Genomic DNA, 22,500 nt, shown 5'->3' with positions numbered 1-22,500 from the left:
TGCCAACCCCTTATCCCGCGATGCGTCCGATACACAGATAGTTCCAAGGCGGCCGAGGAGCCTCACCGCATATCAATCGGGGTGCGAGGCGAGGGATGGGGCGGGAAGGCCCCAACGGCTAGACGGAAGAGGCTTCAGGGCCACCTCGGAATGGTCCAAGCATCGGACGCGCTTGGGGCGACTGCCAGTGCCAACCCCTTATCCCGCGATGCGTCCGATACACAGATGGTTCCAAGGCGGCCGAGGAGCCTCACCGCATAGCAATCGGGGGTGCGAGGCGAGGGATGGGGCGGGAAGGCCCCAACGGCTAGACGGAAGAGGCTTCAGGGCCGCCTAGGAATGGTCCAAGCATCGGACACGCTTGGGGCGACTACCAGTGACAGCCCCCTATCCCGCGATGCGTCCGATACGAAGATGGTTCCAAGGCGGCCGAGGAGCCTCACCGCATAGCAATCGGGGTGCGAGGTGGGGGATGCGGCGAGATGGCCCCAACGGCTAGACGGAAGAGGCCACAGGGCCGCGTCGGAATAGTCCAAGCATCGGACGCGCTTGGGGCGACTACCAGTGACAACCCCTTATCCCGCGATGCGTCCGATACGAAGATAGTTCCAAGGCGGCCGAGGAGCCTCACCGCATAGCAATCGGGGTGCGAGGTGGGGGATGCGGCGAGATGGCCCCAACGGCTAGACGGAAGAGGCTGCAGGGCCGCCTCGGAATAGTCCAAGCATCGGACGCGCTTGGGGCCACTACCAGTGACAACCCCTTATCCCGCGATGCGTCCGATACGAAGATAGTTCCAAGGCGGCCGAAGAGCCTCACCGCATAGCAATCGGGGTGCGAGGTGGGGGATGCGGCGAGATGGCCCCAACGGCTAGACGGAAGAGGCCACAGGGCCGCCTCGGAATAGTCCAAGCATCGGACGCGCTTGGGGCGACTACCAGTGACAACCCCTTATCCCGCGATGCGTCCGATACGAAGATAGTTCCCAGGCGGCCGAGGAGCCTCACCGCATAGCAATCGGGGTGCGAGGCGAGGGATGCGGCGAGATGGCCCCAAAGGCTAGACGGAAGAGGCTGCAGGGCTGCCTCGGAATAGTCCAAGCATCGGACGCGCTTGGGGCGACTACCACTGCCAACCCCTTATCCCGCGATGCGTCCGATACACAGATAGTTCCGAGGCGGCCGAGGAGGTGGGGGATGCAGCGAGATGGCCCCAACGGCTAGACGGAAGAGGCTGCAGGGCCGCCTCGGAATAGTCCAAGCATCGGACGCGCTTGGGGCGACTACCAGTGACAACCCCTTATCCCGCGATGCGTCCGATACACAGATAGTTCCGAGGCGGCCAAGGAGCCTCACCGCATAGCAATCGTGGTGCGAGGTGGGGGATGCGGCGAGATGGCCCCAACGGCTAGACGGAAGAGGCTGCAGGGCCGCCTCGGAATGGTCCAAGCATCGGATGCGCTTGGGGCGACTACCACTGCCAACCCCTTATCCCGCGATGCGTCCGATACACAGATAGTTCCAAGGCGGCCGAGGAGCCTCACAGCATAGCAATCAGGGTGCGAGGCGAGGGATGCGGCGAGAAAGCCCCAACGGCTAGAGGGAAGAGGCTTCAGGTCCGCCTCGGAATGGTCCAAGCATCGGACGCGCTTGGGGCGACTACCAGTGACAACCCCTTATCCCGCGACGCGTCCGATACACAGATAGTTCCAAGGCGGCCGAGGAGCCTCACCGCATAGCAATCGGGGTGCGAGGCGAGGGATGCGGCGAGAAGGACCCAACGGCTACACGGAAGAGGCTTCGGGGCCGCCTCGGAATGGTCCAAGCATCGGACGCGCTTGGGGCGACTACCAGTGACAACCCCTTATCCCGCGACGCGTCCGATACACAGATAGTTCCAAGGCGGCCGAGGAGCCTCACCGCATAGCAATCGGGGTGCGAGGCGAGGGATGCGGCGAGAAGGACCCAACGGCTACACGGAAGAGGCTTCGGGGCCGCCTCGGAATGGTCCAAGCATCGGACGCGCTTGGGGCGACTACCAGTGACAACCCCTTATCCCGCGACGCGTCCGATACACAGATAGTTCCAAGGCGGCCGAGGAGCCTCACCGCATAGCAATCGGGGTGCGAGGCGAGGGATGCGGCGAGAAGGACCCAACGGCTAGACGGAAGAGGCTTCGGGTCCGCCTCGGAATGGTCCAAGCATCGGACGCGCTTGGGGCGACTACCAGTGACAACCCCTTATCCCGCGACGCGTCCGATACACAGATAGTTCCAAGGCGGCCGAGGAGCCTCACCGCATAGCAATCGGGGTGCGAGGCGAGGGATGCGGCGAGAAGGACCCAACGGCTAGACGGAAGAGGCTTCGGGTCCGCCTCGGAATGGTCCAAGCATCGGACGCGCTTGGGGCGACTACCAGTGACAACCCCTTATCCCGCGACGCGTCCGATACACAGATAGTTCCAAGGCGGCCGAGGAGCCTCACCGCATAGCAATCGGGGTGCGAGGCGAGGGATGCGGCGAGAAGGACCCAACGGCTAGACGGAAGAGGCTTCGGGTCCGCCTCGGAATGGTCCAAGCATCGGACGCGCTTGGGGCGACTACCAGTGACAACCCCTTATCCCGCGACGCGTCCGATACACAGATAGTTCCGAGGCGGCCGAGGAGCCTCACCGCATAGCAATCGGGGTGCGAGGCGAAGGATGCGGCGAGAAGGACCCAACGGCTAGACGGAAGAGGCTTCGGGTCCGCCTCGGAATGGTCCAAGCATCGGACGCGCTTGGGGCGACTACCAGTGACAACCCCTTATCCCGCGACGCGTCCGATACACAGATAGTTCCAAGGCGGCCGAGGAGCCTCACCGCATAGCAATCGGGGTGCGAGGCGAGGGATGCGGCGAGAAGGACCCAACGGCTAGACGGAAGAGGCTTCAGGGCCGCCTCGGAATGGTCCAAGCATCGAACGCGCTTGGGGCGACTACCAGTGACAACCCCTTATCCCGCGACGCGTCCGATACACAGATAGTTCCGAGGCGGCCGAGGAGCCTCACCGCATAGCAATCGGGGTGCGAGGCGAGGGATGCGGCGAGAAGGACCCAACGGCTAGACGGAAGAGGCTTCAGGGCCGCCTCGGAATGGTCCAAGCATCGGACGCGCTTGGGGCGACTACCAGTGACAACCCCTTATCCCGCGACGCGTCCGATACACAGATAGTTCCGAGGCGGCCGAGGAGCCTCACCGCATAGCAATCGGGGTGCGAGGCGAGGGATGCGGCGAGAAGGACCCAACGGCTAGACGGAAGAGGCTTCAGGGCCGCCTCGGAATGGTCCAAGCATCGGACGCGCTTGGGGCGACTACCAATGACAACCCCTTATCCCGCGACGCGTCCGATACACAGATAGTTCCGAGGCGGCCGAGGAGCCTCACCGCATAGCAATCGGGGTGCGAGGCGAGGGATGCGGCGAGAAGGACCCAACGGCTAGACGGAAGAGGCTTCAGGGCCGCCTCGGAATGGTCCAAGCATCGGACGCGCTTGGGGCGACTACCAGTGACAACCCCTTATCCCGCGACGCGTCCGATACACAGATAGTTCCGAGGCGGCCGAGGAGCCTCACCGCATAGCAATCGGGGTGCGAGGCGAGGGATGCGGCGAGAAGGACCCAACGGCTAGACGGAAGAGGCTTCAGGGCCGCCTCGGAATGGTCCAAGCATCGGACGCGCTTGGGGCGACTACCGTTGCCAACCCCTTATCCCGCGATGCGTCTGATACACAGATAGTTCCGAGGCGGCCGAGGAGCCTCACCGCATAGCAATCGGGTTGCGAGGCAGATTATTGGGAAGGGAACCCCCTGGGATGCGGCTCAAGCAGTGCCCAAAGGGACTGGAATGCGGAATCACATCGAGAGACCCAAATGCTATACGAGGGCTCAAATCGAATTATCGATTTGGCCACGACATGGACGCATCGGAACGACTACCTTTGCCGAACCACTCGCAATTGCATCCATACCGAAACCAATAGACATTTCCGTTAGAGCCCTCGCATAGCATTCGGGAATCTCGCATGCCCCTCTAAATCGACCAATGCTGGCGCTCAATGAAAATCCGAGCGCTACCACCGTTCGAGCGCCAGCATTGGTCGAGTTAGAGGGGCACGGGGGAGAATGCTCCAGTCAACACCTCCCCTATATAAGTTATTTGTCCGATTCTCGCACAACCGTAGTCTGCCTCGTCGAATCAAACAACGGTCCCAGATTCCGACTTCCGTTCCGTAGAGACCCAAAAGCTAGATGGAGGCTCGCAAGAAAGAGAGTCGGCGCATAGCAATCGGGTTTCTCGAACGTTTAGGGACCGAGCTCACTTGCGGATAGGGCAAAATCCGCCAAGCAACCCAAAAGCTAGACGGGGGCTCGAATCGAATCGCCTAGGCGGCCACAACAACGACGTGTTGGATCGACTACCAGTGCCAAACCATTCAGCAAGACTAGTCTGTGTCGAGGCCGGATAGAGATTCTCAGAGAGCGCCCGCATAGCATTTAGGAGACCTGCCGCGTCCCTCACACTCGACAAATGGTGGTGCACGTTTATAAATCCGAGCGATCCCAACCCTTTCAAGCACCAACATCGGTCGAGATAGAGGGGCACGGAGGGGGCTGCGTGAGACAACACAGTCCCCTATATAAGTTATTTGTCCGATTCTCACACATCCGAAGAATGGTCATCAAATCGGACAACAGCCCAAACTTCCGACTTCCGTCCCAGAAAGCCCAAGAGCTATCTAAAACGTTCATGGCCGGAACTCGATCGCGGCTATACCAGTCCGCCAAGCAACCCAAAAGCTAGACTGGAGCTCTAGTCGAATCACCTCTGTGGCCATTGCAAGGACGTGTTGGAGCGACTACCATTGCCGAACCATTCCGCAGGTCGAGTCCATACCAAGGCCGCATAGAGATTCACGATGAGCTCCTGCATAGCAATCAGGAGACTTGCCGTGTCCATCACAATCGATAAATCCTGGTGCAAGATTTTTGCATCCGAGCGCTCCAACCAGTCGAGCACCAGCATCAATCGACATAAACGGGCACGGGGGGAGGATGCTCGAGAACACTACCTCCCCTATATAAGTTATTTGTCCGATTCTCAAGCAGCCGAAGTCTGGTCATCGAATCGGGTCAAAGACCACAACTTCCGACTTTACCCACAATGCAAGTCATCGAATCGAACATCGGCCCCCGAGTCGGACTCCATGCGTATGTCAGGTCATCGGACCCAAATTCCGCCTTCCTGCGCATGGCGGGCCATCAATATCAACTCGGTCATCGGACCCAAACTCCGCCTTTTTGCGTATGGCACGCCTTCAAATCGGTCATCGGACCCAAATTCCGCCTTCCTGTGCATGGCGGGCCATCAACATCAACTCGGTCATCGGACCCAAATTCCGCCTTTCTGCGCATGGCACGCCATCAACTCGGTCATCGGACCCAAATTCCGCCTTCCTGCGCATGGCAGGTCATCGGACACAAATTCAGACCTCGCCAATATGCCTACGTATCGAATCGGTCATCGGACCCAACTTCCGACTTCATCCATACTGTAGGGTCTTTGAGGTTGGCGCGGTGCGCTCAACCCAGGGAGTCGACCCATCGAAGCATACACCTCCCCTATATAAGCTATTTGTCCGATTCCCACACCTGTGTAGTTTGCACCTCTGACCAGGACATCGACCCCAACTTCCGAACTCGACTGCAACGACGGCACCAGCGCCTTGGTGCGCACCTTGCGACGCACAGTCCCAACATTCGCCTTCCTGCACATGGCAGGTCATCGGACCCAAATTCCGACCTCGCGAGTATGCCTACATATCGAATCGGTCATCGGACCCAACTTCCGACTTCATCCATACCGTAGGGTCTTTGAGGTTGGCGCGGTGCGCTCAACCCGGGGAGTCGACCCAACGAAGCATACACCTCCCCTATATAAGCTATTTGTCCGATTCCCACACCTGTGTAGTTTGCACCTCCGATCAAGACATCGACCCCAACTTCCGAACTCGCCTCCAACGACCGAACCAGCGCCTTGGTGCGCACCTTGCAACGCACAGTGCCAACATTCGCCTTCCTGCACGTGGCAGGTCATCGGACCCAAATTCCGACCTCGCGAGTATGCCTACATATCGAATCGGTCATCGGACCCAACTTCCGACTTCATCCATACCGTAGGGTCTTTGAGGTTGGCGCGGTGCGCTCAACCCGGGGAGTCGACCCAACGAAGCATACACCTCCCCTATATAAGCTATTTGTCCGATTCCCACACCTGTGTAGCTTGCACCTCCGATCAGGACATCGACCCCAACTTCCGAACTCGACTAAAAAGACCGCACCAGCGCCTTGGTGTGCACCTTGCAACGCACAGTGTCAACATTCGCCTTCCTGCACATGGCAGGTCATCGGACCCAAATTCCGACCTCATGAGCATACCTACTAATCGAATCGGTCATCGGACCCAACTTCCGACTTCATCCATACCGTAGGGTCTTTGAGGTTGGCGCGGTGCGCTCAACCTGGGGAGTCGACCCATCGAAGCATACACCTCCCCTATATAAGCTATTTGTCCGATTCCGACACCTGTGTAGTTTGCACCTCCGCTCAGGACATCGACCCCAACTTCCGAACTCGCCTGCAACGACCGAACCAGCGCCTTGGTGCGCACCAAAAGTGCGCACTTTTGGAGGGCACTTTTGTGCGCTCCAAAGGTGCGCACTTTTGGAGGGCACTTTTCTGCGCTCCAAAGGTGCGCACTTTTGGAGGGCACTTTTTGGAGGGCACTTTTCTGCGCTCCAAAGGTGCGCACTTTTGGAGGGCACTTTTTGGAGGGCACTTTTCTGCGCTCCAAAGGTGCGCACTTTTGGAGGGCACTTTTTGGAGGGCACTTTTCTGCGCTCCAAAGGTGCGCACTTTTGGAGGGCACTTTTTGGAGGGCACTTTTCTGCGCTCCAAAGGTGCGCACTTTTGGAGGGCACTTTTTGGAGGGCACTTTTCTGCGCTCCAAAGGTGCGCACTTTTGGAGGGCACTTTTTGGAGGGCACTTTTCTGCGCTCCAAAGGTGCGCACTTTTGGAGGGCACTTTTTGGAGGGCACTTTTCTGCGCTCCAAAGGTGCGCACTTTTGGAGGGCACTTTTTGGAGGGCACTTTTCTGCGCTCCAAAGGTGCGCACTTTTGGAGGGCACTTTTTGGAGGGCACTTTTCTGCGCTCCAAAGGTGCGCACTTTTGGAGGGCACTTTTTGGAGGGCACTTTTCTGCGCTCCAAAGGTGCGCACTTTTGGAGGGCACTTTTGTGCACTCCAAAGGTGCGCACTTTTGGAGGGCACTTTTCCTGTGCTCCAAAGGTGCACACCTAGGTGAGCACCTTCGACCACACCTTGTAGCACACCAAACTCTGACTTTCGACTTCATCCGCAATGCAGGGTCTTTGAGGTTGGCGCAATGCGCACAACCAGGGGAGTCGACCCATCAAACCCAACACCTCCCCTATATAAGCTATTTGTCTGATTCTCATACATGCGTAGCCTGCAGGAGCAATTAGGACATCGACCCCAACTTTCGGCTTCTAAACGAAAACAAGGTCTTTGAGGTTGGTGTAATGCGAACAACTAGGGGAGTCAACCCATCAAACCCAACACCTCCCCTATATAAGCTATTTGTCTGATTCTCATACATGTGTAGTCTACAGGAGCAATTAGGACATCGACCCCAACTTTTGACTTCTTAACGAAAACAAGGTCTTTGAGGTTGACGTAATGCGCACAACCAGGGGAGTCGACCCATCAAACCCAACACCTCCCCTATATAAGCTATTTGTCCGATTCTCATACATGTGTAGCCTGCAGGAGCCATTAGGACATTGACCCCAACTTTTGACTTCTTAACGAAAACAAGGTCTTTGAGGTTGGCGTAATGCGCACAACCAAGGGAGTTGACCCATCAAACCCAACACCTCCCCTATATAAGCTATTTGTCTGATTCTCATACATGTGTAGCCTGCAACAACGATTAGGACATCCACCCCAACTTCTGAATTCGTCTGCGTTGACCGCACCAAAGGTGCACGCCTTGGTGCTCACCAAAATCCGACTTCCGACTTCTTCTGCTATGCGGGGTCTTTGAGGTTGGCGCAGTGCGCACAACCAGGGGAGTCAACCCACCGAATGCAACACCTCCCCTATATAAGCTATTTGTCTGATTCTCATACATGCGTAGACTGCAGCAATGATTAGGACATCCACCCCAACTTTTGACTTCTTAAACAAGACAGGGTCTTTGAAGTTGGTGCAGTGCACACAACCAGGGGAGTCGACCCATCAAACGCAACACCTCCCCTATATAAAGCTATTTGTCCGATTCTCATACGTGTAGTCTGCAGCAGCGATTAGGACATCGACCCCAACTTCCGAATTCGTTTGCATTGACCGCACCAAAGGTGCACGCCTTGGTGTGCACCCTGGAGTGCACTTTGGTGCTCACCTCGGTGCACACTTTGGTGTGCACCTCGGTGTGCACCAAAGGTGCGCACCTTGGAGCGCACCAAAGGTGTACACTTTGGAGCGCACCACATAGGGTCTTTGAGAGGTTGGCGCAGTGCGCACACCAAGGTGGGTGTTGAGGTGCGTGCCGAGGTGGGTGGGTGCTAGGGTGCGCTCCATGGTGGGTGCCAGGGTGGGTGCGTGCTAGGGTGGATTCCAAAGAGGGTCATAGGGTGGGTGCCAAGGTGGGTTGGTGATATAGTGGGTTCAAAGGTGGGTACTAGGGTGGGTTCCAAGGTGGGTCACAAGTTGGGTGCCAGGATGCGTGGGTGTTAGGTTGGGTGCCAAGGTGGGCTCCTGCGTGGGTGGGTGCTAGGGTGGGTTTCAAGGTGGACGCGAGGGCGGGTGCCAAGGTGGGTAACAAGTTGGGTGTTAGGATGGGTGAGTGCTAGAGTGGGTGCCAAGGTGGGTGGGTGCTAAGGTGGATGCCAAGGTGGTTCACAGGGTGGGTGGGTTCTAGGGTGAGTTCCAAGGTGGGTCACAGGTTCAGTGCTAGGGTGGGTGTCAAGGCGGGTGTCGAGGTGCCTGGGTGCTAGGGTGTGGATGCCAATGTGGGTCATAGGGTGGGTACTAGGGTGGGCTGCAATGTGGGTGCCAAGGTGGGTAACATGCTCGGTGGGTTCTAAATTGGGTGCCAGGGTGGGTGTGCACCCACCTTGCCCGAGGTGGGTGCCAAGGTGCCAGTGTGGGTGGGTGCTAAGGTGGATGCCAAGGTGGGTGAGAAGGTGGGTGATAGGTTGAGTGGTAGGATGGGTGGGTGCCAAGATGGGTCACAGGGTGGGTGCAAGGGTGGGTAGGTGCTAGGGTTGGTGTCAGGGTGGGTGGGTGCTAGGTTGGGTTCCAAGGTGGGTGCGAGGGTGAGTGTCAAGGTGGGTCACAGGTTAGGTGCTAGGATGGGTGAGTGCTAGGGTGCAAAGGTGCCAGGGTGGGTGCTAGGATGGGTCGATGCTAGGGTGAGTGGCAAGGTGGGTGCCGAGGTGGGTGCCAAGTCGGCGACTGCTATGGTGGATGCCAAGGTGGGTCACGGGGTGGGTGCCAAGTTGCTAGGTTGGGTTCCAAGGTGGGTGCCAACGTGGGTGCTAGGGTGCGTGGGTTAAAGGGTGTGTCACAACGTGGGTGCCAGGATGGGTGCGCACCCACACTGGCCAAGACGGGTGCGGGTGCAAGGTTGGGTTCCAAGCCCGGTCACAGGCTGGGTGCTAGGATGGGTGGGTGCCAAGGTGGGCACCAGGGTGGGTGCACCCACCCTGGCCAAGGTGGGTCACGGGGTGGGTCCTAGGGTGGGTAACGGGGTGGGTACTAAGGTGCGTGCCAAGGTGGGTCATAGGGTGGGTGCCAAGGTGGGCACCAGGGTGGGTGTGCACCAACCCTAGCCAGGGTAGGTCACGGGGTGGTTGTCGGGGTGGGCGTCAAGGAGCCAAGGTGGGTGGCAAGTAGCCAAGTTGCGTGCCAAGGTGGGTGTCGGGGTGGGTGCCAAGGATCCAAGGTGGGTGCCAAGGAACCAAGGTGGGTGTCTGGGTGGGTGCCGAGGTGGGAGCCAGGGTGGGTCCCAAGGTGAGTGCAAAGGTGGGTGCCAGGGTCAAGGTGAGTGCCAATGTGGGTTCCAAGGTGCCAGGGTCAGGGTGAGTGCCAATGTGGGTTCAAAGGTGCTAAGTTGGGTGCGAGGTTGGGTGCGAGGGTGGGTGGGTGCCAAGGTGTGCTAGGTGGAAGCCCGGGTGGGTCGGCATCCCATGGGTGTCGAGTTGGGTGCCTGATGGGTGCTTCTTGTCAAGTTTTAGTCGTCGGGACTCATTTCGAGCCTTAGAGGTCGTTTCTTGTCCGGTTGCCCTGTCTTCGACCTGGGAACCCAATTTTGGTCCTCGGGTCCCATTTTTTTTTGTCTCGCATCCCACTTTTGGCCTGTGGCCTTTTCGGGGTCGATTCTCGTTTTGGGCATCAGAGCATGTTTCTTCTCCTAAAACCCAATATTTGTTTATTAAGTCTCGGAACACATTTTTGTTCTCGTGGACCCATCATGGGTCTTGGAACGCATTTGTGGTCCTTGGGTCCCATTTTGCATCCCGAAACTTGTGTTTTGGTGCTTGATCCCTATTTTGGGTGCCCACCTTGCACCAAGTGCGCACCCGGGGCAAACCGAGCGCCTTGGTGCACCGGGGCAAGATCGAGCGTGCACCCGAGGCGCCCCGAACATGCACCAAGGTGCACTCGGCCCACATGTGAGTGCAGGTCGTTGCGCCCGAGGTGGTGTGTGGGCACCGCGTTGCAGACGGGACACTGCACGCACACGACGCCCCCTCCAGGTGCACGCACGTAGGCCGGGCCGGGTGCACACCCGACGCCCTAGCAAGGTGCGCGCACCCGGGCAGGGCTCACACTTGGCGAACGGGGCGCACTTCGCGAGGGAGGGTGTGCACCTCGACGGGGGTGGGTGGCCGGGGTGGATTCGCACGTGGGTCGCGGTTTGCTAAGTACACACTGCGACAAGCTCATAACGGGTGCGATCATACCAGCATTAGTGCACCGGATCCCATCAGAACTCCGCAGTTAAGCGCGCTTGGGCCGGAGTAGTACTGGGATGGGTGACCTCCCGGGAAGTCCCGGTGTTGCACCCTTTTTTAGTTTTTCGCCGGGCGTCGCAATGCTATTTGAATAAACCTTTTGCCCGTTTGCGTTCTCGTCGGGGCCGGGCCGGGCCGGGGTGCGCTGCCCGCACTACCGCGCGCGCGGGGGCGACACCGAGCGCGCACCCGAGGCACCCCGAGCACACAGGCCACGGTGCAACCCGGGCGTTGTGCGCGCACCCCGGTGCGCCCGAGGTGCTGCGCGCGCACCCAGGTGAAATCGGTGTGCACCTCGGCCAGTGCGCGCTCGGTCGAGTCGCGCACGTTGGCCAAGGTGCACGGTGATGTTTCTTACTCTAAGGTTCCGCACCAGACGCCCGGGACAGGTGAGCGAAGCTGGGCGGGGCCGGGTGCGCGGCCGGGGCAGGTGCACGCAGCTGGAGAGAGCTTTGGAGCACACTTCGGAGCGCACCAATGATGCGCTCCATTCAAAAGTTTCCTGAAAAGGCAAAAAAAGTTGAGATTATAGAATTTCCCACTTGAGAGATTGTAAAAAAAAAAAATTTAAAATGAAGGAAACGCGGGTGCCAAGGTGTGCGCAGCCCAGCCAAGGTGTGCGCACCAAGGCGCCCACCCTGGCGAAGGTGCACGCAAGGTGCGCACCCGAGGCAAACCGGACAATTAACCCAACTTTCGACTTCGCGCGCACCTTGGAGCGCACTTCGGAGCGCTCCTTGGTGCGCACCAATCTTGGGCACCTCGGAGTGCACCATGGCGCCCACCAAGGTGCGCACCCGGGGCAAACCGAGCTCCGACTTCGTGCGCACCTTGGAGCGCACGAAAGGTGCGCACCATGGCGCCCACCAAGGTGCGCAGCCCAGCCAAGGCGTGCGCATCAAGGTGCGCACCCTGGCGAAGGTGCGCACCCGGGGCAAACCGAGCTCCGACTTCGTGCGCACCTTGGAGCGCACAAAAGGTGCGCAACCCAGCCAAGGTGTGCGCACCCCGGTCAAACCGAGCTCCGAATCGTGCGCACCAGAGGTGCACGCCATCGTGCGCACCTTGGAGCACACTTCGGAGCCCTCCTTGGTGCGCGCCGATGTTGCGCACCTCGGAGCGCACCCGGGGAAAACAATGCAATTAACCCGACTTTCGACTTCGTGGGCACCTCGGAGCGCTCTCGGGTTCGCACCTCGGAGCACACCGAGGTGCGCACCTTTGATGCGCTGCCTTCACCAATTTCCAGAAAAGGCAAGAAAACATTGAGAAGGTGTGCGCACCGAGGTGCCCACCCTGGCGAAGGTGCACGCGAGGTGCGCACCCGGGGCAAACCGGGCTCCGACTTCGTGCACGCCGCACCTTGGAGCACACTTCGGAGCGCTCCTTGGTGCGCACCAGGGCGCGCAACCCAGCCGAGGTGCCCACCCCGGCGAAGGTGCACGCGAGGTGCGCACCCGGGGCAAACCGGGCTCCGACTTCGTGCACGCCATGGTGCCCACCGCGGCGAAGGTGCACGCGAGGTGCGCACCCGGGGCAAACCGGGCTCCGACTTCGTGCACGCCGCACCTTGGAGCACACTTCGGAGCGCTCCTTGGTGCGCACCATGGTGCCCACCAGGGCGCGCAACCCCGCCGAAGGTGCACGCGAGGTGCGCACCCGGGGCAAACCGGGCTCCGACTTCGTGCACGCCGCACCTTGGAGCACACTTCGGAGCGCTCCTTGGTGCGCACCATGGTGCCCACCAGGGCGCGCAACCCCGCCGAAGGTGCACGCGAGGTGCGCACCCGGGGCAAACCGGGCTCCGACTTCGTGCACGCCATGGTGCGCACCGCGGCGAAGGTGCGCACCCGGGGCAAACCGGGCTCCGACTTCGTGCACGCCGCACCTTGGAGCACACTTCGGAGCGCTCCTTGGTGCGCACCAGGGCGCGCAACCCAGCCGAGGTGCCCACCCCGGCGAAGGTGCACGCGAGGTGCGTACCCGGGGCAAACCGGGCTCCGACTTCGTGCACGCCGCACCTTGGAGCACACTTCGGAGCGCTCCTTGGTGCGCACCATGGTGCCCACCAGGCCGCGCAACCCAGCCAAGGTGTGCGCACCAAGGTGCACGCGAGGTGCGCACCCGGGGCAAACCGGGGTCCGACTTCGTGCACGCCGCACCTTGGAGCACACATCGGGGCGCTCCCGGGTTCGCACCGGCGTTGCGCACCGTGGTGGGCACCTCGGAGCACACCAAGGTGGGCAGCGAGGTGCGCACCTTTGATGCGATGCCTTCACTAATTTCCATAAAAGGCAAAAAAAAAACGAGATTTTAAAATTTCCGTTTTGAAAGATAGTGAGAAAAAGGGAATGCTGGTGCCATCTTGAGCCCGCCCTGGTGCGCAGCCCAGCCAAGGTGTGCGCACCAAGGTGCCCACCCTGGCGAAGGTGCGCGCCCGGGCAATTAACCCAACTTCCAACTTCGCGCGCGCCAGGGTGGGAGCGCACCCAACAACCGGGCCTGGGAAGAGCCAATGCGAGAAACCCCACCAAACGCTCTGACAAAAAAAGAGGGGGCGCTCCAGTAACCCCGCTTCGGAGCGCACCCTGGGCAAACCCAGCCAAGGTGCCCACCCCGGCCAAGGTGCAGGCGAGGTGCGCACCCGGGGCAAACCGGGCTCCGACAACGTGCACGCCGCACCTTGGAGCACACTTCGTAGCGCTCCCGGGTGCGCACCTCAGAGCACACCAAGGTGGGCAGCGAGGTGCGCACCTTTGATGCGCTGCCTTCACTAATTTCCAGAAAAGGCAAAAAAAAAAGGAGATTTTAAAATTTCCGTTTTGAAAGATAGTGAAAAAAACGGAACGCGCGTGCCATCTTGAGCCCGCCCTGGTGCGCAGCCCAGGTAAGGTGCCCACCCTGGCAAAGGTGCGCACCCGGGCAATTAACCCTACTTCCGACTTCGTGCGCGCCAGGGTGGCAACCGGGCCTCGGAAGAGCCAATGCGAGAAACCCCACCAAACGCTCCGACAAAAAAAGAGGCGGCGCTCCAATAACCCCGCTTCGGAGCGCAGCCGGGGCAAACCCAGCCAAGGTGCCCACCCCGACGAAGGTGCACGCGAGGTGCGCACCCGGGGCAAACCGGGCTCCGACAACGTGCACGCAGCACCTTGGAGCACACTTCGAAGCACTCCCGGGTGCCCACCGGCGTTGCGCACCGTGGTGGGCAGCGAGGTGCGCACCTTTGATGCGCTGCCTTCACTAATTTCCAGAAAAAGGCAAAAAAAAATGAGATTTTAAAATTTCCGTTTTGAAAGATAGTGAAAAAAAAGGAACGCGGGTGCCATCTTGAGCCCGCCCTGGTGCGCAGCCCAGGCAAGGCATGCGCACCAAGGTGCCCACCCGAGGTGCACACCCGGGGCAAACCGGGCTCCGACTTCGTGCAGGCCGCACCTTGGAGCACACTTCGGAGCGCTCCTTGGTGCGCACCATGGTGCCCACCAGGGCGCGCAACCCAGCCAAGGTCTGCACACCAAGGTGCCCACCCCGGCGAAGGTGCACGCGAGGTGCGCACCCGGGGCAAACCGGGCTCCGACTTCGTGCACGCCATGGTGCCCACCGCGGCGAAGGTGCACGCGAGGTGCGCACCCGGGGCAAACCGGGCTCCGACTTCGTGCACGCCGCACCTTGGAGCACACTTCGGAGCGCTCCTTGGTGCGCACCATGGTGCCCACCAGGGCGCGCAACCCAGCCAAGGTGTGCGCACCAAGGTGCACGCGAGGTGCGCACCCGGGGCAAACCGGGGTCCGACTTCGTGCACGCCGCACCTTGGAGCACACATCGGAGCGCTCCCAGGTTCGCACCAGCGTTGCGCACCTTTGATGCGCTGCCTTCACTAATTTCCAGAAAAGGCAAAAAAAAACGATATTTTAAAATTTCCGTTCTGAAAGATAGTGAAAAAAACGGAACGCGGGTGCCATCTTGAGCCCTTCCTGGTGCGCAGCCCAGGCAAGTTGTGCGCACCAAGGTGCCCACCCTGGCGGAGGTGCGCGCCCGGGGCAAACCGGGCTCCGACTTCGTGCACTGCATGGTGCCCACCAAGGCGCGCAACCCAGCCAAGGTGCCCACCGCAGCGAAGGTGCACGCGAGGTGCACACCCGGGGCAAACCGGGCTCCGACTTCGTGCACGCCGCACCTTGGAGCACACTTCAGAGCGCTCCTTGGTGCGCACCAGGGCGCGCAACCCAGCCGAGGTGCCCACCCCGGCGAAGGTGCACGCGAGGTGCGCACCCGGGGCAAACCGGGCTCCGACTTCGTGCACGCCATGGTGCCCACCGCGGCGAAGGTGCGCACCCGGGGCAAACCGGGCTCCGACTTCGTGCACGCCGCACCTTGGAGCACACTTCGGAGCGCTCCTTGGTGCGCACCATGGTGCCCACCAGGCCGCGCAACCCAGCCAAGGTGTGCGCACCAAGGTGCACGCGAGGTGCGCACCCGGGGCAAACCGGGGTCCGACTTCGTGCACGCCGCACCTTGGAGCACACATCGGGGCGCTCCCGGGTTCGCACCGGCGTTGCGCACCGTGGTGGGCACCTCGGAGCACACCAAGGTGGGCAGCGAGGTGCGCACCTTTGATGCGATGCCTTCACTAATTTCCATAAAAGGCAAAAAAAAAACGAGATTTTAAAATTTCCGTTTTGAAAGATAGTGAGAAAAAGGGAATGCTGGTGCCATCTTGAGCCCGCCCTGGTGCGCAGCCCAGCCAAGGTTTGCGCACCAAGGTGCCCACCCTGGCGAAGGTGCGCGCCCGGGCAATTAACCCAACTTCCAACTTCGCGCGCGCCAGGGTGGGAGCGCACCCAACAACCGGGCCTGGGAAGAGCCAATGCGAGAAACCCCACCAAACTCTCTGACAAAAAAAGAGGGGGCGCTCCAGTAACCCCGCTTCGGAGCGCACCCTGGGCAAACCCAGCCAAGGTGCCCACCCCGGCCAAGGTGCAGGCGAGGTGCGCACCCGGGGCAAACCGGGCTCCGACAACGTGCACGCCGCACCTTGGAGCACACTTCGTAGCGCTCCCGGGTGCGCACCTCAGAGCACACCAAGGTGGGCAGCGAGGTGCGCACCTTTGATGCGCTGCCTTCACTAATTTCCAGAAAAGGCAAAAAAAAAAGGAGATTTTAAAATTTCCGTTTTGAAAGATAGTGAAAAAAACGGAACGCGCGTGCCATCTTGAGCCCGCCCTGGTGCGCAGCCCAGGTAAGGTGCCACCCTGGCAAAGGTGCGCACCCGGGCAATTAACCCTACTTCCGACTTCGTGCGCGCCAGGGTGGCAACCGGGCCTCGGAAGAGCCAATGCGAGAAACCCCACCAAACGCTCCGACAAAAAAAGAGGCGGCGCTCCAATAACCCCGCTTCGGAGCGCAGCCGGGGCAAACCAAGCCAAGGTGCCCACCCCGACGAAGGTGCACGCGAGGTGCGCACCCGGGGCAAACCGGGCTCCGACAACGTGCACGCAACACCTTGGAGCACACTTCGAAGCACTCCCGGGTGCCCACCGGCGTTGCGCACCGTGGTGGGCAGCGAGGTGCGCACCTTTGATGCGCTGCCTTCACTAATTTCCAGAAAAAGGCAAAAAAAAATGAGATTTTAAAATTTCCGTTTTGAAAGATAGTGAAAAAAAAGGAACGCGGGTGCCATCTTGAGCCCGCCCTGGTGCGCAGCCCAGGCAAGGCATGCGCACCAAGGTGCCCACCCGAGGTGCACACCCGGGGCAAACCGGGCTCCGACTTCGTGCAGGCCGCACCTTGGAGCACACTTCGGAGCGCTCCTTGGTGCGCACCATGTTGCCCACCAGGGCGCACCCGGGGCAAACCGGGCTCCGACTTTGTGCACGCCGCACCTTGGAGCACACATCGGAGCGCTCCCAGGTTCGCACCAGCGTTGCGCACCTTTGATGCGCTGCCTTCACTAATTTCCAGAAAAGGCAAAAAAAAACGATATTTTAAAATTTCCGTTCTGAAAGATAGTGAAAAAAACGGAACGCGGGTGCCATCTTGAGCCCTTCCTGGTGCGCAGCCCAGGCAAGTTGTGCGCACCAAGGTGCCCACCCTGGCGGAGGTGCGCGCCCGGGGCAAACCGGGCTCCGACTTCGTGCACTGCATGGTGCCCACCAAGGCGCGCAACCCAGCCAAGGTGCCCACCGCAGCGAAGGTGCACGCGAGGTGCGCACCCGAGGTGCACACCCGGGGCAAACCGGGCTCCGACTTCGTGCACGCCGCACCTTGGAGCACACTTCAGAGCGCTCCTTGGTACGCACCAGGGCGCGCAACCCAGCCAAGGTGCTCACCCCGGCGAAGGTGCACGCGAGGTGCGCACCCGGGGCAAACCGGGCTCGGACTTCGTGCACGCCGCACCTTGGAGCACACATCGGAGCGCTCCCAGGTTCGCACCAGCATTGCGCACCTTTGATGCGCTGCCTTCACTAATTTCCAGAAAAGGCAAAAAAAAGAAAAAAATGAGATTTTAAAATTTCCGTTTTGAAAGATAGTGAAAAAAACGGAACGCGGGTGCCATCTTGAGCCCGCCCTGGTGTGCAGCCCAGGCAAGTTGTGCGCACCAAGGCACCCACCCTGGCCAAGGTGGGTCACGGGGTGGGTCCTAGGGTGGGTAACGGGGTGGGTACTAAGGTGCGTGCCAAGGTGGGTCATAGGGTGGGTGCCAAGGTGGGCACCAGGGTGGGTGTGCACCAACCCTAGCCAGGGTAGGTCACGGGGTGGTTGTCGGGGTGGGCGTCAAGGAGCCAAGGTGGGTGGCAAGTAGCCAAGTTGCGTGCCAAGGTGGGTGTCGGGGTGGGTGCCAAGGATCCAAGGTGGGTGCCAAGGAACCAAGGTGGGTGTCTGGGTGGGTGCCGAGGTGGGAGCCAGGGTGGGTCCCAAGGTGAGTGCAAAGGTGGGTGCCAGGGTCAAGGTGAGTGCCAATGTGGGTTCCAAGGTGCCAGGGTCAGGGTGAGTGCCAATGTGGGTTCAAAGGTGCTAAGTTGGGTGCGAGGTTGGGTGCGAGGGTGGGTGGGTGCCAAGGTGTGCTAGGTGGAAGCCCGGGTGGGTCGGCATCCCATGGGTGTCGAGTTGGGTGCCTGATGGGTGCTTCTTGTCAAGTTTTAGTCGTCGGGACTCATTTCGAGCCTTAGAGGTCGTTTCTTGTCCGGTTGCCCTGTCTTCGACCTGGGAACCCAATTTTGGTCCTCGGGTCCCATTTTTTTTTGTCTCGCATCCCACTTTTGGCCTGTGGCCTTTTCGGGGTCGATTCTCGTTTTGGGCATCAGAGCATGTTTCTTCTCCTAAAACCCAATATTTGTTTATTAAGTCTCGGAACACATTTTTGTTCTCGTGGACCCATCATGGGTCTTGGAACGCATTTGTGGTCCTTGGGTCCCATTTTGCATCCCGAAACTTGTGTTTTGGTGCTTGATCCCTATTTTGGGTGCCCACCTTGCACCAAGTGCGCACCCGGGGCAAACCGAGCGCCTTGGTGCACCGGGGCAAGATCGAGCGTGCACCCGAGGCGCCCCGAACATGCACCAAGGTGCACTCGGCCCACATGTGAGCGCAGGTCGTTGCGCCCGAGGTGGTGTGTGGGCACCGCGTTGCAGACGGGACACTGCACGCACACGACGCCCCCTCCAGGTGCACGCACGTAGGCCGGGCCGGGTGCACACCCGACGCCCTAGCAAGGTGCGCGCACCCGGGCAGGGCTCACACTTGGCGAACGGGGCGCACTTCGCGAGGGAGGGTGTGCACCTCGACGGGGGTGGGTGGCCGGGGTGGATTCGCACGTGGGTCGCGGTTTGCTAAGTACACACTGCGACAAGCTCATAACGGGTGCGATCATACCAGCGTTAGTGCACCGGATCCCATCAGAACTCCGCAGTTAAGCGCGCTTGGGCCGGAGTAGTACTGGGATGGGTGACCTCCCGGGAAGTCCCGGTGTTGCACCCTTTTTTAGTTTTTCGCCGGGCATCGCAATGCTATTTGAATAAACCTTTTGCCCGTTTGCGTTCTCGTCGGGGCCGGGCCGGGCCGGGGTGCGCTGCCCGCACTACCGCGCGCGCGGGGGCGACACCGAGCGCGCACCCGAGGCGCCCCGAGCACACAGGCCACGGTGCAACCCGGGCGTTGTGCGCGCACCCCGGTGCGCCCGAGGTGCTGCGCGCGCACCCAGGTGAAATCGGTGTGCACCTCGGCCAGTGCGCGCTCGGTCGAGTCGCGCACGTTGGCCAAGGTGCACGGTGATGTTTCTTACTCTAAGGTTCCGCACCAGACGCCCGGGACAGGTGAGCGAAGCTGGGCGGGGCCGGGTGCGCGGCCGGGGCAGGTGCACGCAGCTGGAGAGAGCTTTGGAGCACACTTCGGAGCGCACCAATGATGCGCTCCATTCAAAAGTTTCCTGAAAAGGCAAAAAAAGTTGAGATTATAGAATTTCCCACTTGAGAGATTGTAAAAAAAAAAAATTTAAAATGAAGGAAACGCGGGTGCCAAGGTGTGCGCAGCCCAGCCAAGGTGTGCGCACCAAGGCGCCCACCCTGGCGAAGGTGCACGCAAGGTGCGCACCCGAGGCAAACCGGACAATTAACCCAACTTTCGACTTCGCGCGCACCTTGGAGCGCACTTCGGAGCGCTCCTTGGTGCGCACCAATCTTGGGCACCTCGGAGTGCACCATGGCGCCCACCAAGGTGCGCACCCGGGGCAAACCGAGCTCCGACTTCGTGCGCACCTTGGAGCGCACGAAAGGTGCGCACCATGGCGCCCACCAAGGTGCGCAGCCCAGCCAAGGCGTGCGCATCAAGGTGCGCACCCTGGCGAAGGTGCGCACCCGGGGCAAACCGAGCTCCGACTTCGTGCGCACCTTGGAGCGCACAAAAGGTGCGCAACCCAGCCAAGGTGTGCGCACCCCGGTCAAACCGAGCTCCGAATCGTGCGCACCAGAGGTGCACGCCATCGTGCGCACCTTGGAGCACACTTCGGAGCCCTCCTTGGTGCGCGCCGATGTTGCGCACCTCGGAGCGCACCCGGGGAAAACAATGCAATTAACCCGACTTTCGACTTCGTGGGCACCTCGGAGCGCTCTCGGGTTCGCACCTCGGAGCACACCGAGGTGCGCACCTTTGATGCGCTGCCTTCACCAATTTCCAGAAAAGGCAAGAAAACATTGAGAAGGTGTGCGCACCGAGGTGCCCACCCTGGCGAAGGTGCACGCGAGGTGCGCACCCGGGGCAAACCGGGCTCCGACTTCGTGCACGCCGCACCTTGGAGCACACTTCGGAGCGCTCCTTGGTGCGCACCAGGGCGCGCAACCCAGCCGAGGTGCCCACCCCGGCGAAGGTGCACGCGAGGTGCGCACCCGGGGCAAACCGGGCTCCGACTTCGTGCACGCCATGGTGCCCACCGCGGCGAAGGTGCACGCGAGGTGCGCACCCGGGGCAAACCGGGCTCCGACTTCGTGCACGCCGCACCTTGGAGCACACTTCGGAGCGCTCCTTGGTGCGCACCATGGTGCCCACCAGGGCGCGCAACCCCGCCGAAGGTGCACGCGAGGTGCGCACCCGGGGCAAACCGGGCTCCGACTTCGTGCACGCCGCACCTTGGAGCACACTTCGGAGCGCTCCTTGGTGCGCACCATGGTGCCCACCAGGGCGCGCAACCCCGCCGAAGGTGCATGCGAGGTGCGCACCCGGGGCAAACCGGGCTCCGACTTCGTGCACGCCATGGTGCGCACCGCGGCGAAGGTGCGCACCCGGGGCAAACCGGGCTCCGACTTCGTGCACGCCGCACCTTGGAGCACACTTCGGAGCGCTCCTTGGTGCGCACCAGGGCGCGCAACCCAGCCGAGGTGCCCACCCCGGCGAAGGTGCACGCGAGGTGCGTACCCGGGGCAAACCGGGCTCCGACTTCGTGCACGCCGCACCTTGGAGCACACTTCGGAGCGCTCCTTGGTGCGCACCATGGTGCCCACCAGGCCGCGCAACCCAGCCAAGGTGTGCGCACCAAGGTGCACGCGAGGTGCGCACCCGGGGCAAACCGGGGTCCGACTTCGTGCACGCCGCACCTTGGAGCACACATCGGGGCGCTCCCGGGTTCGCACCGGCGTTGCGCACCGTGGTGGGCACCTCGGAGCACACCAAGGTGGGCAGCGAGGTGCGCACCTTTGATGCGATGCCTTCACTAATTTCCATAAAAGGCAAAAAAAAAACGAGATTTTAAAATTTCCGTTTTGAAAGATAGTGAGAAAAAGGGAATGCTGGTGCCATCTTGAGCCCGCCCTGGTGCGCAGCCCAGCCAAGGTGTGCGCACCAAGGTGCCCACCCTGGCGAAGGTGCGCGCCCGGGCAATTAACCCAACTTCCAACTTCGCGCGCGCCAGGGTGGGAGCGCACCCAACAACCGGGCCTGGGAAGAGCCAATGCGAGAAACCCCACCAAACGCTCTGACAAAAAAAGAGGGGGCGCTCCAGTAACCCCGCTTCGGAGCGCACCCTGGGCAAACCCAGCCAAGGTGCCCACCCCGGCCAAGGTGCAGGCGAGGTGCGCACCCGGGGCAAACCGGGCTCCGACAACGTGCACGCCGCACCTTGGAGCACACTTCGTAGCGCTCCCGGGTGCGCACCTCAGAGCACACCAAGGTGGGCAGCGAGGTGCGCACCTTTGATGCGCTGCCTTCACTAATTTCCAGAAAAGGCAAAAAAAAAAGGAGATTTTAAAATTTCCGTTTTGAAAGATAGTGAAAAAAACGGAACGCGCGTGCCATCTTGAGCCCGCCCTGGTGCGCAGCCCAGGTAAGGTGCCCACCCTGGCAAAGGTGCGCACCCGGGCAATTAACCCTACTTCCGACTTCGTGCGCGCCAGGGTGGCAACCGGGCCTCGGAAGAGCCAATGCGAGAAACCCCACCAAACGCTCCGACAAAAAAAGAGGCGGCGCTCCAATAACCCCGCTTCGGAGCGCAGCCGGGGCAAACCCAGCCAAGGTGCCCACCCCGACGAAGGTGCACGCGAGGTGCGCACCCGGGGCAAACCGGGCTCCGACAACGTGCACGCAGCACCTTGGAGCACACTTCGAAGCACTCCCGGGTGCCCACCGGCGTTGCGCACCGTGGTGGGCAGCGAGGTGCGCACCTTTGATGCGCTGCCTTCACTAATTTCCAGAAAAAGGCAAAAAAAAATGAGATTTTAAAATTTCCGTTTTGAAAGATAGTGAAAAAAAAGGAACGCGGGTGCCATCTTGAGCCCGCCCTGGTGCGCAGCCCAGGCAAGGCATGCGCACCAAGGTGCCCACCCGAGGTGCACACCCGGGGCAAACCGGGCTCCGACTTCGTGCAGGCCGCACCTTGGAG

General features: G+C 60.9%; 2 non-coding genes across 2 annotated transcripts; both read left to right on the top strand.

The window, feature by feature from the left end:
* Nucleotides 1–11,070: 11,070 nt before the first annotated feature.
* On the top strand, nt 11,071–11,189 carry LOC131862252 (5S ribosomal RNA). The gene has a single exon (XR_009361268.1). It is a non-coding gene; the product is annotated as a 5S ribosomal RNA (ribosomal RNA).
* A 7,804-nt stretch (nt 11,190–18,993) lies between these two features.
* On the top strand, nt 18,994–19,112 carry LOC131862258 (5S ribosomal RNA). The gene has a single exon (XR_009361274.1). It is a non-coding gene; the product is annotated as a 5S ribosomal RNA (ribosomal RNA).
* Nucleotides 19,113–22,500: the final 3,388 nt, after the last annotated feature.

The sequence above is a fragment of the Cryptomeria japonica genome, unplaced genomic scaffold (assembly GCF_030272615.1).
Source record: "Cryptomeria japonica unplaced genomic scaffold, Sugi_1.0 HiC_scaffold_40, whole genome shotgun sequence".
In the NCBI taxonomy this organism is placed as follows: Eukaryota; Viridiplantae; Streptophyta; class Pinopsida; order Cupressales; family Cupressaceae; genus Cryptomeria; species Cryptomeria japonica.
This window is presented reverse-complemented; position numbering and strand designations above follow the sequence as displayed.